Source organism: Gnatocerus cornutus, chromosome 9, assembly GCF_029298725.1.
Source record: "Gnatocerus cornutus isolate USDA-ARS CGAHR chromosome 9, icGnaCorn1.1, whole genome shotgun sequence".
Taxonomy (NCBI): Eukaryota; Metazoa; Arthropoda; class Insecta; order Coleoptera; family Tenebrionidae; genus Gnatocerus; species Gnatocerus cornutus.
In genome coordinates this window covers 1,455,388-1,469,540 of record NC_142241.1, presented here as the reverse complement: position 1 = coordinate 1,469,540, position 14,153 = coordinate 1,455,388, and the positions used below count along the sequence as shown (strand labels likewise).

The following is a 14,153-nucleotide window of genomic DNA, read 5'->3' as shown; positions in this document are numbered from 1 at the left end:
CGTTCACTGATATTTGGCACTTATAGAGCCAGTTTACCAGAAGCTATCTTAAATCTTAAATTTTGATTAAATATGTAATCAAATGTTAGAAATAGATTTATCAAAAAAAATGGGCCTATCAAAATGTTAAAAGAGAATTTTGATTGCATTCAACTACCACTAAAATCGAAACATTATTTTTTCCGAAAGATCAATGAACCTTCCACCTCTTGCATACGTGGGGAGCAGTGAAGAACTTTGCAAAATCGACAATATTGTTTATGTAAAATTGTCAAGTCGACATATACATTGTAACGTTTCTAAAATGAGAACAAGGTCATTTATTAAGATTTTTATGAATTAGGGGATAAACGCGAGACACCGCTGGTATGGGAGGCGATTTTGGAGTCCCATAAATGCCTGGGTACTTTTCCACCGTTGACACGACAACATCAGTGTTCAACCTAAAATGAATAATAGTCTAGTAAGTCTCCACAGTTCAAAACTTACTATTATCGCGTTTATCTTCTCTATCTTTTCTTCGGCTCCAATCCTAGGGGAAGTTGGATCAAGCCTTTGCCCCAAAAATTTCGTATGTTCGCCAGGAAGGGGTTGGTGAGGCGCAGACCACCCCTGAGCGTTTTCGACTGTCCCTCCGGAAGGTGTTGGCACCCTTCCGGTGAATTTCAGAGCCCACGTTCCTTCTTGTATCGTCGCACCGAACCCAGGGCGACTCGGTGTGGTTTAAAGCCCCTTTATGTTGTCCAGTCCAGGAATTCGTCATGACTGGTTCCCTACCTTTCCCTAAATCCCTACAACAACCGTTTTAGCTTTCAAGATCAACCCCCTCGCGACTACAATGTTAAATAACAGTATCACTTACCAACTTACGTTTATTGCGGATGTCCGCCAACAATAACAAACAAACATAACCTGTCAATCACGACCCTTTGACAAGTGCGACATTGAGAACGCCCGCGGTACTCGCGCAGAGGTCGGGATCTTCTTATCATCCCCGAAAACGCCGGTAGTGCCACCTACGATTCCTCGTGGCCTTTCAACTCTCTTTTCCGTTTTGGGCTTCGAAGGAAGCAGACGTATTATCTTACCTTTTACCGTCTAAGCACTTCCTAGTACTATTTGAAGTCCCGTATTTGCGGTTAAGAACCCCAGAACCGCATTAGGTATCGTCCACCCTCAGAGAGGTAATATTTCACGTTTTTCTTGACGATATACTAATTTAGAAAATTAGGGTCGCACGGACGCCTACGACTCTCGCACAAACGACTACCCGATTCTCGCCGGTACGCCCGTGACACCCTTGCCCGTCGCCTTGAGTCCCCGATCGACCTCGTGGAGTAACCGAGACTTTCTCGCCCGCTAATAACCATCCCGAGCGGCCACATCCAGCCCGGACCAGACGACAGGGGGCACCTGGAGCGTTCCCGACGGCGATAAGTACCTTTTTTGCGATATTATTGTTTAATTGCGTCACCGCCTGAGTCGTACTATCGACGTCACCGACAGCGTGTTATCTAGACTCCATCGAGAGTCTCGCTGGCCTGTAACCTGATTTTATTAACTTCCTCTTGAGTTCAATTCAATTAATCATCATTGTTTTTAATATTTAACCTTTTTTTATAGTCTTTCTGTAAACCAATCACAGCTGTGACACGGTAACGAACCTGTCATTTAAATTTAAGTAACCAACATCACCTAAAATTTCACCAATTGTTAAGTTCATATTTTTTATTAAAACCAAATTTTTTTAAACCATTCATTTTACTTCCGCGTAGCATTGAGCGACTTGGCTACTTTAAAATCAAACTAAGTTCTTGGCGCCCATTCTCTCTGGCCCACGACACCAGCTCACCAAAGGCTATAAGAGCACCGGTGCGGTGTCACCTACCGACCTATTTTTGAAAGGTGTGACACAAGATTTTGGCGCCCAACGTGGGGCCCGATTTAACTTAATTTTTTTGTCAGGCAAGTGGGCCTAGTTTTCGTTAAGTCAAGTATCTATTTTCAGTATTTTCTTAAATAATAGAATCAGTAACAGGCTTTACACGAACATGGATGTAATAATGATTATACCGGAATATCTGTCGGAGGCGGAGGTTAACTATGAACTTCTAATTCGGCGAATTAAGACTAAACGTCCTATTGAGGAAAAAAGGCACTTGTTAGAACATGAACTGTTTAAGGAGAGGTCAAATCCAGTTCATTTCTCTACAAAATATCTTATCTTTGAGTCAGACATTCGCGAAATTTCCTCCACTTTGGATTCGGTAACGACCCTCATCTTTGAATTCGGTTCAGGACCGCCGGGTGACTCCTTGTGCCGCCGGATTACCTCGAGACTGAATCATGTTCGCGAGCGAATTTGGCGAGTACCCATTCCGGTTGAGAATAAAGATGCAGCCCTCGAACAACGTGACGAACTGTATGCTACCGCTCTCAAACTCGAAGCAGACCTTCGAGATTGTCTCTTGTTGTCGCCAGCGACTCTTGTGAATCCGTTGCGTCCGTGGTTTAACTCTACGACGATGTCTTTTACCGATACCGCTAAACTCCCTTCAACTAAATCGGTTCCCGCTTTTAAATGGGGAATTTCTTACTCCGGTATGCCGCGAGATAACTTAATCTCTTTCCTAGAGCGTGTTGAAGAGTTGGCTCCTGCTAGAGGATTCAGCGAAGCGGAATTATTCGCGTCGGCGGTAGATTTCTTTGACGGACCTGCCTTACAGTGGTATCGCAAGTGGAAATCGTCTTTTACCAATTGGAAGTCCCTCAAGGAGGCCTTAAAAAAAGATTTTCTTCCTAGCGATTATGACGAACTTTTGTGGGCTGAAATACGCCAAAGACACCAACACCCGGACGAGCCAGTTTGCATTTTTGCTGCCGTGATGGAAACTCTGTTTAACCGTCTTATTGAACCTGCTTCCGAAAATATTAAAATTAAGACTTTGCTTAAGTTAGTTCGACCCGAATATGTAACGCCTTTAGCTCTTCAAGAAATCCCGAGCGTAGACGAACTAATTTCCTTATGTAAAAGACTGGAGAAGTCATTTGATCTTAGATCTTCGGGAACAAAACAAAAATACCGACTAATAGAGCCTCAGTTGCTGTCTTTAGAAGCACACCCGGAAAATCTCGTACCGTCAACATCAAGTCCCTCTTCTAGAAATAAACAAACTCCAAAAAAGGTCCCCAATTCGTCTCCGGGAAACAGAGTGACCAAATGCTTTAATTGCGGAGGTACCAACCACTTTTACGCCAGCTGTACCTTACCTAGGAAACGTTTTTGTTATCGTTGTGGTACCCCCGACGTTACCGTATCTAGTTGTCCTGCGTGCAAGTCAAAAAACTAAGCATGGGTGCGACCCCCAGGGCTCGCACCAAAGTTAAAACATCTCCTACTGACTGGACTTCCTGGTTAGAACGCGTGCGGAAATTTTGTAAACCCGACAAAAAGTCAACTTCAGTAAACACCGTCTTTTTGCAGCCTTTAAGAGATAATCGACCTCATGTCAAAATTTCGATAAGCAGTAAGCTTATGACTTGTCTTCTCGATTCCGGTGCCTCTAGGTCAATTATCGGCGCGAAAGGACTTTGGTTATTGAAACGTCTCCAACCTTCCCAGACGAAATCACAATTTCAACTTGCTCGAACCGCGGACGGAACCGTGCATAGTATCGATTCAGAGGTTGAAGTGGAAGTGTCTTTTTCGAGTATAACTAAATTGATGACTTTTCTCGTAATACCGTCCCTTCAACACTCCATCATCCTCGGAAGCGATTTTTGCCTACTATTCTCGTTAAAGTTAGACTTTCTGAATAAAACGTGTGTACCTCAGCAGAACTCCGTGCCTATCTTTAATATCGAGTCAAAAGATGAGTTACCGTTGAATGAAAACCAAAAAGCGCGAGTCGGTGAAATTGTCGAGAGATTCCAACTAATCGGTGGCGAAAAAATAGGATTAACAAATAAGTTGATTTTGACCATCGATACTCAAGACGCTGCGCCATTTCGACAGTACCAGTATCCCTTATCGCCATTCATGCAACAGAAACTTAACCAGGAAGTAGACGACATGCTCAGACTCGGCGTTATAGAACCCTCTAAGAGTCCGTATTGCTCCCCCGTCTTATTAGTTAAGAAACCCTCTGGAGAGTACCGATTTTGTTTCGACGGTCGCAAGCTGAATTCGGTTACCAAACATGATTCCTATCCCTTACCTCGCGTAGACCGCATTTTGAGTCTCTTACGTGACGCCAAATTTATCAGTTCTATCGATCTAAGAAAAGCGTTTTGGCAAGTCCCACTGTCCAGTGAGTCCAAGGAAAAGACCGCTTTTGCTGTCGCGGGTCGCGGACTTTTCCAGTTTAAGGTCATGCCTTTCGGTCTTCGAAATAGCGCACAGAACCTACAAAGAGTGATGGACACCATCTTCGGTCCCAAATTCGAGCCAAATGTCTTTGTTTACCTGGACGATTTAATCGTCATCTCGGCTGATTTTGAGACTCATATTCGGCTATTAGAAGAAGTTTTAGCGCGATTGAAAGACGCCAATTTCACGATAAATACGGACAAATGTAAATTCTTCCAAAACTCCCTCAAATACCTCGGTTACATTGTCGATTCTGAAGGCCTAAGAACAGACCCGGAAAAGGTAGCATCCATGATCGCTTACCCACAACCGACCACCACCACGGAAATTAAGCGCTTCATGGGACTTTGTAGTTGGTACCGTCGTTTCGTTCCAAATTTCTCGTCACTAGTTGCCCCAATTAAAGAACTGTTGAAAACTAAGAAGAAAGGTCAAAATATTTCGTGGAACGCTGCAGCCGATCAGGCATTTAACGCCATCAAAACAGCCCTAAGCTCAGCTCCGGTCTTAAATTCTCCAGATTTCTCCCAGCCTTTTGTAGTGCAGTGCGATGCGTCCGATGTCGGTCTAGGAGGAGTCCTTGTTCAAAATATTGCGGGTAACGAACGTGTAATTTGTTTTGCCAGTCGGTCACTTTCTAAAGCCGAACGGAATTACTCTGTTACCGAACGAGAGTGCCTAGCAGTCATATTTTGCGTCGAAAAATTCCGTCCCTACATCGAGGGTACTCGATTTACAGTTGTTACCGATCACCACTCTCTACTTTACCTTTTTCACATGAAAGAACCTACTGGTCGCTTAGCTCGTTGGATTCTACGATTACAGCAGTTCTCGTTTGACATAGTCCACCGGAAAGGAAAATTTAATATCGTTCCTGACGCTTTATCACGTATACCGGTCATTGAAAATGTAGATCGTACCGTACTCCCGGAACTTGCCTTGATTAATATCGAACCTGGAGAAAATGACAAATGGTATCGCAAGATGGTACAAAAGGTCAACAACAATGCCGATGACTACCCTGACTGGCGTGTACAAGACGACAAATTACTGAAACTTCGCGAAAATCGAGATCCGTTAAACGCGAACTACCGTGAATGGAAAATCGTCGTACCCAAGTCTCAACGCCATACCGTGATTCGTTCTTGTCATGACCCTCCGGAAGCCGGACATTTAGGAGTTTTTAAAACTCTCAGGCGGATTAGAGAAAACTATTTTTGGCCAGGTATGCGAAAAGACGTTATCAAGTATGTGCGTGCTTGCAGAATTTGCGCGTCCCAGAAAGTTCCGACTACGTCTCCCTTTGGTCTCATGGGACGTGAAAAGGTCGTACATTTTCCGTGGCAGATAATTGCGATAGATTTCATGGGTCCATTTCCTCGGTCAAAAGCCGGACACCGTTACCTGTTAGTAATCTCCGATTGGTTTTCTAAGTATTCGCTATTGTTCCCTCTCAAGAAAGCTACGGCAAAACCCGTTATAAAATTGCTGGAAGAACGAGTTTTTCTTATCTTTGGAGTCCCTCAATTTATCATGGTAGATAATGGTACTCAATTTATCGGAAATACCTTCAAAAATTTCGTTAATTCCTATAATGTAGAAAAAATCTGGTATAACGCAAAATACCATCCTCAAGTTAACTTCGTCGAGCGGAATAATAGAACTATTGGCGCTTGCATTCGGTCATATGTGACAACTCACGATACCTGGGATCTGGAACTGCCAAAAATTCAATGCGCGATTAACACAGCTTGTCATGAAAGCACCGGTTACACCCCATCCTTCCTTAATTTTGGACGACATGTACCGTTATCAGGCGACTTTTACGATTCTTACGATCTTGACGACGAAGAACTCGACCTCACCACTATCGATAGGCGTGATTATGCGGATAATCTCGATCAGTTACGTGAAGTCTTTCGTGAAGTTCGTGTCAATCTCAATAGAGCATATCGTCGACAATCATCTTATTATAACGCTTCCCGTCGCGACCAAGAGTTTAACGTTGGTGATCGCGTATGGCGGAAAAATAAAACTCTCTCATCAGCTGTTGACCGATACATGGCTAAATTAGCGCCTCGATATGTTCCTGGTACCATTACGCAGAAGGTGTCCAGATTAGTTTACCGCATCCGCAACGAAGATGGCTCGGACGCGGGTAAATGGCATGTAAAAGATCTCAAGCTCTATTATGATGACGATGTTACCGACACGGACGATTCGGACAGTGAATCGAATTCGACCCAAGATACCGAAAGTTCAGACTAACTTTTTTCTCCCTCGTTCTCTCATTTGTTGCCGTTACTGTCAACTTCTCATTTACCTAAATTAAAATATCTGTCAACCTACCGCTAGGACGTTACCGACGTTCTTTTACCGAAATTACCGTTATTTAATCTACCGACTACCTTGGACGATACCGCGTCCTCTTATCGAAATATTCCTGGTCGATTAAATTATTTTTTTCCTACGATTAAAACTACTCTACCTCATTTACCGATTTTTTTTTCGCGCAAGGTATTATCTAGCCTCATGCTACAGACTAAATTGCGAACAGTCCTCGACAAACCCCAATTTTGACCCCTACCGATTTTGACCTCTACCGATTTTGACAGTTTCCAAAAAAAAAAAACGGAAACTACTGATTTTGACCCTCCCGAGGCGTATGGTACGCGCAGATACCGACACTGTTTTGCTTTTAATTGTCACATGACACAGATGTAACGACCTTTAAGACGCGGATTTACGGAAATTTTACCGGATTAATAGATTGGTTACAAAGAGTAGATTATTGTAGAGCTTTTCTCTTCCTGACGACAGATTATTTTAAGAAAAAGACTTCATCTTTTTCTTCCTTTTTGGAAGGGGGCAGTGTAACGTTTCTAAAATGAGAACAAGCTCATTTATTAAGATTTTTATGAATTAGGGGATAAACGCGAGACACCGCTGGTATGGGAGGCGATTTTGGAGTCCCAGAAATGCCTGGGTACTTTTCCACCGTTGACACGACAACATCAGTGTTCAACCTAAAATGAATAATAGTCTAGTAAGTCTCCACAGTTCAAAACTTACTATTATCGCGTTTATCTTCTCTATCTTTTCTTCGGCTCCAATCCTAGGGGAAGTTGGATCAAGCCTTTGCCCCAAAAATTTCGTATGTTCGCCAGGAAGGGGTTGGTGAGGCGCAGACCACCCCTGAGCGTTTTCGACTGTCCCTCCGGAAGGTGTTGGCACCCTTCCGGTGAATTTCAGAGCCCACGTTCCTTCTTGTATCGTCGCACCGAACCCAGGGCGACTCGGTGTGGTTTAAAGCCCCTTTATGTTGTCCAGTCCAGGAATTCGTCATGACTGGTTCCCTACCTTTCCCTAAATCCCTACAACAACCGTTTTAGCTTTCAAGATCAACCCCCTCGCGACTACAATGTTAAATAACAGTATCACTTACCAACTTACGTTTATTGCGGATGTCCGCCAACAATAACAAACAAACATAACCTGTCAATCACGACCCTTTGACAAGTGCGACATTGAGAACGCCCGCGGTACTCGCGCAGAGGTCGGGATCTTCTTATCATCCCCGAAAACGCCGGTAGTGCCACCTACGATTCCTCGTGGCCTTTCAACTCTCTTTTCCGTTTTGGGCTTCGAAGGAAGCAGACGTATTATCTTACCTTTTACCGTCTAAGCACTTCCTAGTACTATTTGAAGTCCCGTATTTGCGGTTAAGAACCCCAGAACCGCATTAGGTATCGTCCACCCTCAGAGAGGTAATATTTCACGTTTTTCTTGACGATATACTAATTTAGAAAATTAGGGTCGCACGGACGCCTACGACTCTCGCACAAACGACTACCCGATTCTCGCCGGTACGCCCGTGACACCCTTGCCCGTCGCCTTGAGTCCCCGATCGACCTCGTGGAGTAACCGAGACTTTCTCGCCCGCTAATAACCATCCCGAGCGGCCACATCCAGCCCGGACCAGACGACAGGGGGCACCTGGAGCGTTCCCGACGGCGATAAGTACCTTTTTTGCGATATTATTGTTTAATTGCGTCACCGCCTGAGTCGTACTATCGACGTCACCGACAGCGTGTTATCTAGACTCCATCGAGAGTCTCGCTGGCCTGTAACCTGATTTTATTAACTTCCTCTTGAGTTCAATTCAATTAATCATCATTGTTTTTAATATTTAACCTTTTTTTATAGTCTTTCTGTAAACCAATCACAGCTGTGACACGGTAACGAACCTGTCATTTAAATTTAAGTAACCAACATCACCTAAAATTTCACCAATTGTTAAGTTCATATTTTTTATTAAAACCAAATTTTTTTAAACCATTCATTTTACTTCCGCGTAGCATTGAGCGACTTGGCTACTTTAAAATCAAACTAAGTTCTTGGCGCCCATTCTCTCTGGCCCACGACACCAGCTCACCAAAGGCTATAAGAGCACCGGTGCGGTGTCACCTACCGACCTATTTTTGAAAGGTGTGACAACATAGAAGACGAAATCGCCTACTGTAAGTAAAACAATTTTACTCTATGTTTGTATCTACAGTGTGTTTCTGAAATGCTTGGCCAAACTTTAACAGCATCTTTTACAAGATTAAACCTATAACGCACTACTTGACTATAATGACTACTTGATTCTTTTGATTCATTTATGTTTGTTTCAGATATGTACTCCGAAAAAAATTAGATCTTTAATACAAATTTTGTATATCTTCATTTCAGAGCTAGTCTATACCTAGTATAGTTAGTTTAAGTTAGCAAATAAGTTTAGAAAGTAAATTATGCAATAAAGTTTTAGAATAAGTTATGGTATAAGCTGGCATGCATGTAACAAAAAGGGATAAAAAGTAAACATAGGTTTATGCTGAACTACTCTTTTTTCATGCTGATGTGAGGCAACACATCAGGAGTTTTCCAAAACAACCAAGTCATTATTCACGAGCAAAAACTGAAAAAGAATGTCTTAGTCCAGATTTAAATCTATGTAAAATGTATCGCCTCTTTAAAGTACAACATCCAAACGTATCAATAAGTCGTACCCTATCCTTTCACTATTACGCATAAAATAGATACTTACACACATAGATACTTACACACAAACAGATTTTTAACTCCGCCTGCAGCGTCCTGGAGTGCATTAAGTAATCACCAAGGACGCTGCTGCCGGTCCCAAGCCCGGATAAAAAGAGGAGGGTTTGTGAACACGGTTTGCTAGCGACCTGTCCACTGTAAAAAAACATGAAAAACTTCAGGACTCATTCCTGTTGTCTTTCTTCAAGGAAATCTTCAGATGGGTTGATGGGAACAAATGTTGCACTCTGTTCTTAGACATGAAGCATAGAAGCGATTCCTCCAGTGCGTCTTAATTAATTTCTTTTTTGATGCTTCTAGGTAGCATTGGATGACAGGAGAGGAAGCAAGAGAGCGTAATGAAATCGCCACAGGTTTTAGAGACTTGTTTTGCAGTTTTTAACGACTTCTTGATTCTTTTGATTTATTTCTTTTCATCATGTAAAGAAGGAACTTTTGAAGACATTTCCATCCGTAGTCAGAAGTCGCGACGTTGCCGCATGTAACCCATCATTAATTGCGGAAGGAAATTGGCAAGACCTCAGATCTTTACCGGTTTACCAAAAGGCGGCAGGCGATTTTCATAAAAATCCGTATTTAGACATATTGCTACAATCTCAGAATGAGAAGAATGAAAAGTATATTCAATTTCCCGATGGTAACATTGAAGTTTATTTATATAGCTGGGCGTCAATTAGAAACTATATTAGAATTTTCGAGTAATCGCATTTGTTACTTTGATGCTACCGGTTCAGTAGTGAGAAAATTAGAATTTTGTACAAAAATACTATATTACTATGCAGGCACGTTAAATTTACAGGGTGTTATTATACCATTATTATAGAGTTGATTAGTTCGAAACATGACTCGGCAACGTTAACTAGCTTTTTTATTAATTTCAAAAGATTTGTAACCGTTCAATGTCACAAAATTTGGCCGATTTTAGACGTAATAATTGTTGATTTTAGTTTTGCTCTTATGTCATCTCTGTGCTTAGGTTTTAACGAGATGACTCTATTTTCTTATCTGCACGCTACATATAGATTCGTTACTAATCAAATCTCTAGCGCGGATTTAAATCAAATAATTTGCATCAGAAATTGTTGTTCCCATTACATAAAAATGATTTCGAGGCAACTTTTTAAAATGAAAGTAGGAAAATACGAACAAAGAATAATTTTAGATATTGTTGCAATAATGATTCAAGCCTCAAATATAAATGATTTAAAGGAATATTTTAGAATAGCTTGCATAATTTTACTGTCAACCATAAAAATGAATACTTTAAAATGGCCTATAATAAGCTCAGATCAATTGATTGCCACTATTCTTCGGCTTCAGATTTAGAAAAGGACAGTACGTTTATAAGCGATGAAATTTTCGACGATTGTAATATTGAAGATGTACGCGGAAAATATGTAGACTCACTTTTGATTTTATTTTTTCAAGTTTTTTTAAAGGAGCAATCTAAAATTGACAGTCATGAAGAAAATCGCCGCCCCCCCAATCAGAATTTCTAAATAACTCTTTCCATAGTCTACCGTTTATTCAATATTTACTAAATAAATGCATGCCTTTTGCTCCATTGTGGAGAGCAATTTTAACACCTTTGATACAAAGAATAAATGAAAATGCACCTCTAAGATTAAGTAATGCGAATGTTGAATGTTGGTTCAAAATAGTTAAAAAACAACTGCTTCATGGTAAAAGTAATTTAAAAATAGAAAGATTTGTTAAAATTTTAAAAGAGAAAATTTTCTCAGATTTAAAAGCCGTGGAATTAAATATTGCAAAAGTACCAAGAAAGAAAAGAAAAATTGTGAAAAATGTTCGAATGCAACAAAAAATTGACAATCCATTAAAAGAAGAAAAGTGGGCAAAAAGAAAAGCAAAGAAAATAAAAACACACTTTGAAATTCCTCATTTAATGCGGCAATTTAATATTAAAGAATCATCGCATTTAGAACAAAATAGGAGTAATTCAGAGAACAAGAAAGCGACCGAACAAAGAATTATTGATAATTGCAACAATACGCCTCCTTTATTAAGTTCCATAGACGAAACCTCTTCAAATGCAGAGCAAAAAACGAGTTCAGATAACAATCACTTTACTTTGCGTAATGGTTTATTTTTAAACAATGAATATTATTTACTAAATTCTATTAGATTTTCATACGTTGTGGGCTCATTTTCTTTAAAAGGTAACAGCAATATTCCGCTACGATTATAGAACTCTTTTGTCAATAAATAATACTTGTTTTCCTAATATGTCAGAGATTACAGATAGAGATAGATGGATATCTGATTATATAATAGATTCATTAGCAAGTACTGTTTTAGCATCTAGAACTGACATTTTGTATTAAGAAGAGATGCTAAATTTAACAAAGTTTCACGTGAGCCTAGTGGAATGTGGCGATCGCCTCTCGTTTTGGAGGAAAAAATAAAAACTTATTTCAAAATTGAATGTTTGATCCATAAAATTACATCCAAACCAAACAAGATTTTGTTGGTAAACTAAATTGACTTTTTCTTCCTTCATCAAATGTCTTTCCAACCATAAATAACAGCAACAAGAATGATGAAGCAGAGCTCATCACACAAAGATACACTTCTACTAATTGTCGGTATAAACGATCCTGATAAAACAGAAAATTTCTTTGAAGTCAATTAGAAGTAAATAGTAGATTACATACCGAGGTGGGAAGTTCATGATTCCTCTCGAGAGAAAAAGTTTGTCACCGAGGCGTCAGCCGAGGTGGACAATTTCTCGAGAGATAGGAATCGAACTTCTACCGAGGTTTGTATACTATTTTATTCACAATCATTTAAAAAAAATAATAAAGAAAGTTAAAAAAGTCCAATATTGTTAAACGTTTATTTGCTTCCAAAAACTGTTACCAAATTACTTCCGCCCATGCTCTACATTGGAAATGACTCATCTGGAGTGGATATATCTAGACAACCACTTTTTCACACGCGCACGCATCAAGAGTTCAATTTGGTTCAACCTCCTACCAAAGTCGCTATTGTCAACTCTTGAACTTTTAGGTTAGGAATTTTTGATTTCAATACAACTTTATTATTATAAATATCTTGAATAGTAAGATGAACAATATATTTAACCAACGAAACTTAAAACTAACAAGTTAAATTGTATTAGAGGGAACACCGTTAATGTTGAATGTGAACGAAGTGTGATCATAACCTGCAACATACAGTGTCAGACCTTGTTTCCGTTGTTCACTTGAAAAGTTAAAACTCCTGCAGTCAGACGAGACGCGGTTGTTTCTCCTCTTAAAATGTTCACATTCCTCTCAGTTTTTGTAAAATTCACCGGAAAATGTACTAGTTTTAAACGGTTTAGAAGCTTCAGCATCCATTTCACACACTTTTTGAAATCAACTTCGACGCCAAATGATAAGATAGAAATGTCAAATTCAGTAACGCGGCCTACTTCATTTATCAAAATCTAGATATCTGGCATTTGGAGGTCGGGAAATGGTCACTTCCCAGCGAGTTGGGAAGTGAATTACCGTAGTAACAGCTCACTTTCCACCTTACGAAAAGTTAGAAAATGAACAATTGTTGACTGATTGTGAATAAAAATAATTTCTGTCAAATTTTTGTTTCTTTTTGTCCTTGTAACTGCGCCAACAGAATCACACAGCTAGCTTAAAAGCTCGGGACTTTTTAGAAACGGTAAAATTTAAATGTATTTATCCATAATGTTATGTATTTATGAGCCCATAATACTACCATTTCGAGACGTCTTATGGGTTCAACAAAACACCAGTGGTCAATCTTCGATGAACAATAGTATAATTTATAATTTTTCAATAATTTAAATTTTTTGTGAAAGTCAATGTTAACGTAAATTTATTTTTTATCTGAAACAAGTCAATGTAAAAAGATTCTATTACGACATTTCCTGTTAAGAAGTTCAATCACTTAATGAAATTGCAAGTTATCAAGAATCAAAGGCGTCAACAGGAAAAGAATCAGCAAATTCTCCAAAGCCGTCAGCGACAACCAAACAATCAAACCGTCAGCAATCATCAATAACGTGTTAGCTTTAGCGTTAGATTCACCAATTTTTAGAGTCACTGGTTAGTTATTAATTATTATCATGTATATATTTGTGTAAATTTAGAAAAATAGACAGTATTAATAATCAAGTCGTTACGCTGTCACTCTGCCCGACCACCTATCCATTCCCCATCTGAACATGGTCCTTCGAGCCTTTTAACCAGTGCTACGGTCCAAGCCATTTTTTCGGGGTGTGAGGCTGCATCCCAGTAGCACAATCCTGTGTCGTTTTCCAAGCCATTATTTTGGAGTGTGAGGCTGCACTTCGGCGACACATCCTAATCCTAATCCAAATCATAGCGTAATTCGTTACCAAAATCGGTAATAAACTCGCGACGGAAGTAAGCTCGCGAATCTAGCATCTCAGCAAATCGTACCGATCAAACGCGCCAGATCAAGAGACGACGACGCCGATCGTACCGCAATTTGTTGCCAAAAATCGGTAACAAAATCGCGAATCTTTGCATCTCTATCACCCGCGACGCATCGCGTGGTACCGACGAAACGCCGACGCGCGACGTCGTGAATCGAAATTGTGTAAGTGCGTGAGTGACTTCGACTAAGATTAACATACTCCTGTGCATAAAACAAGAAGATGGAGGAATTGAACAAA

General features: G+C 40.2%; 1 long non-coding RNA gene across 2 annotated transcripts; it reads right to left on the bottom strand.

The window, feature by feature from the left end:
• Positions 1 to 289: 289 nt before the first annotated feature.
• Positions 290 to 1,012, bottom strand: LOC148167693 (uncharacterized). 2 transcript variants are annotated; one of them, XR_015770740.1, is made up of 3 exons: positions 863 to 1,012; positions 490 to 791; positions 290 to 443 (listed from the first exon to the last, which is right to left on the bottom strand). It is a non-coding gene; the product is annotated as an uncharacterized LOC148167693 (long non-coding RNA). The 2 variants fall into 2 exon arrangements; XR_015770741.1 differs by having other exon boundaries at positions 871 to 1,012.
• Between the last annotated feature and the right edge of the window lie 13,141 nt (positions 1,013 to 14,153).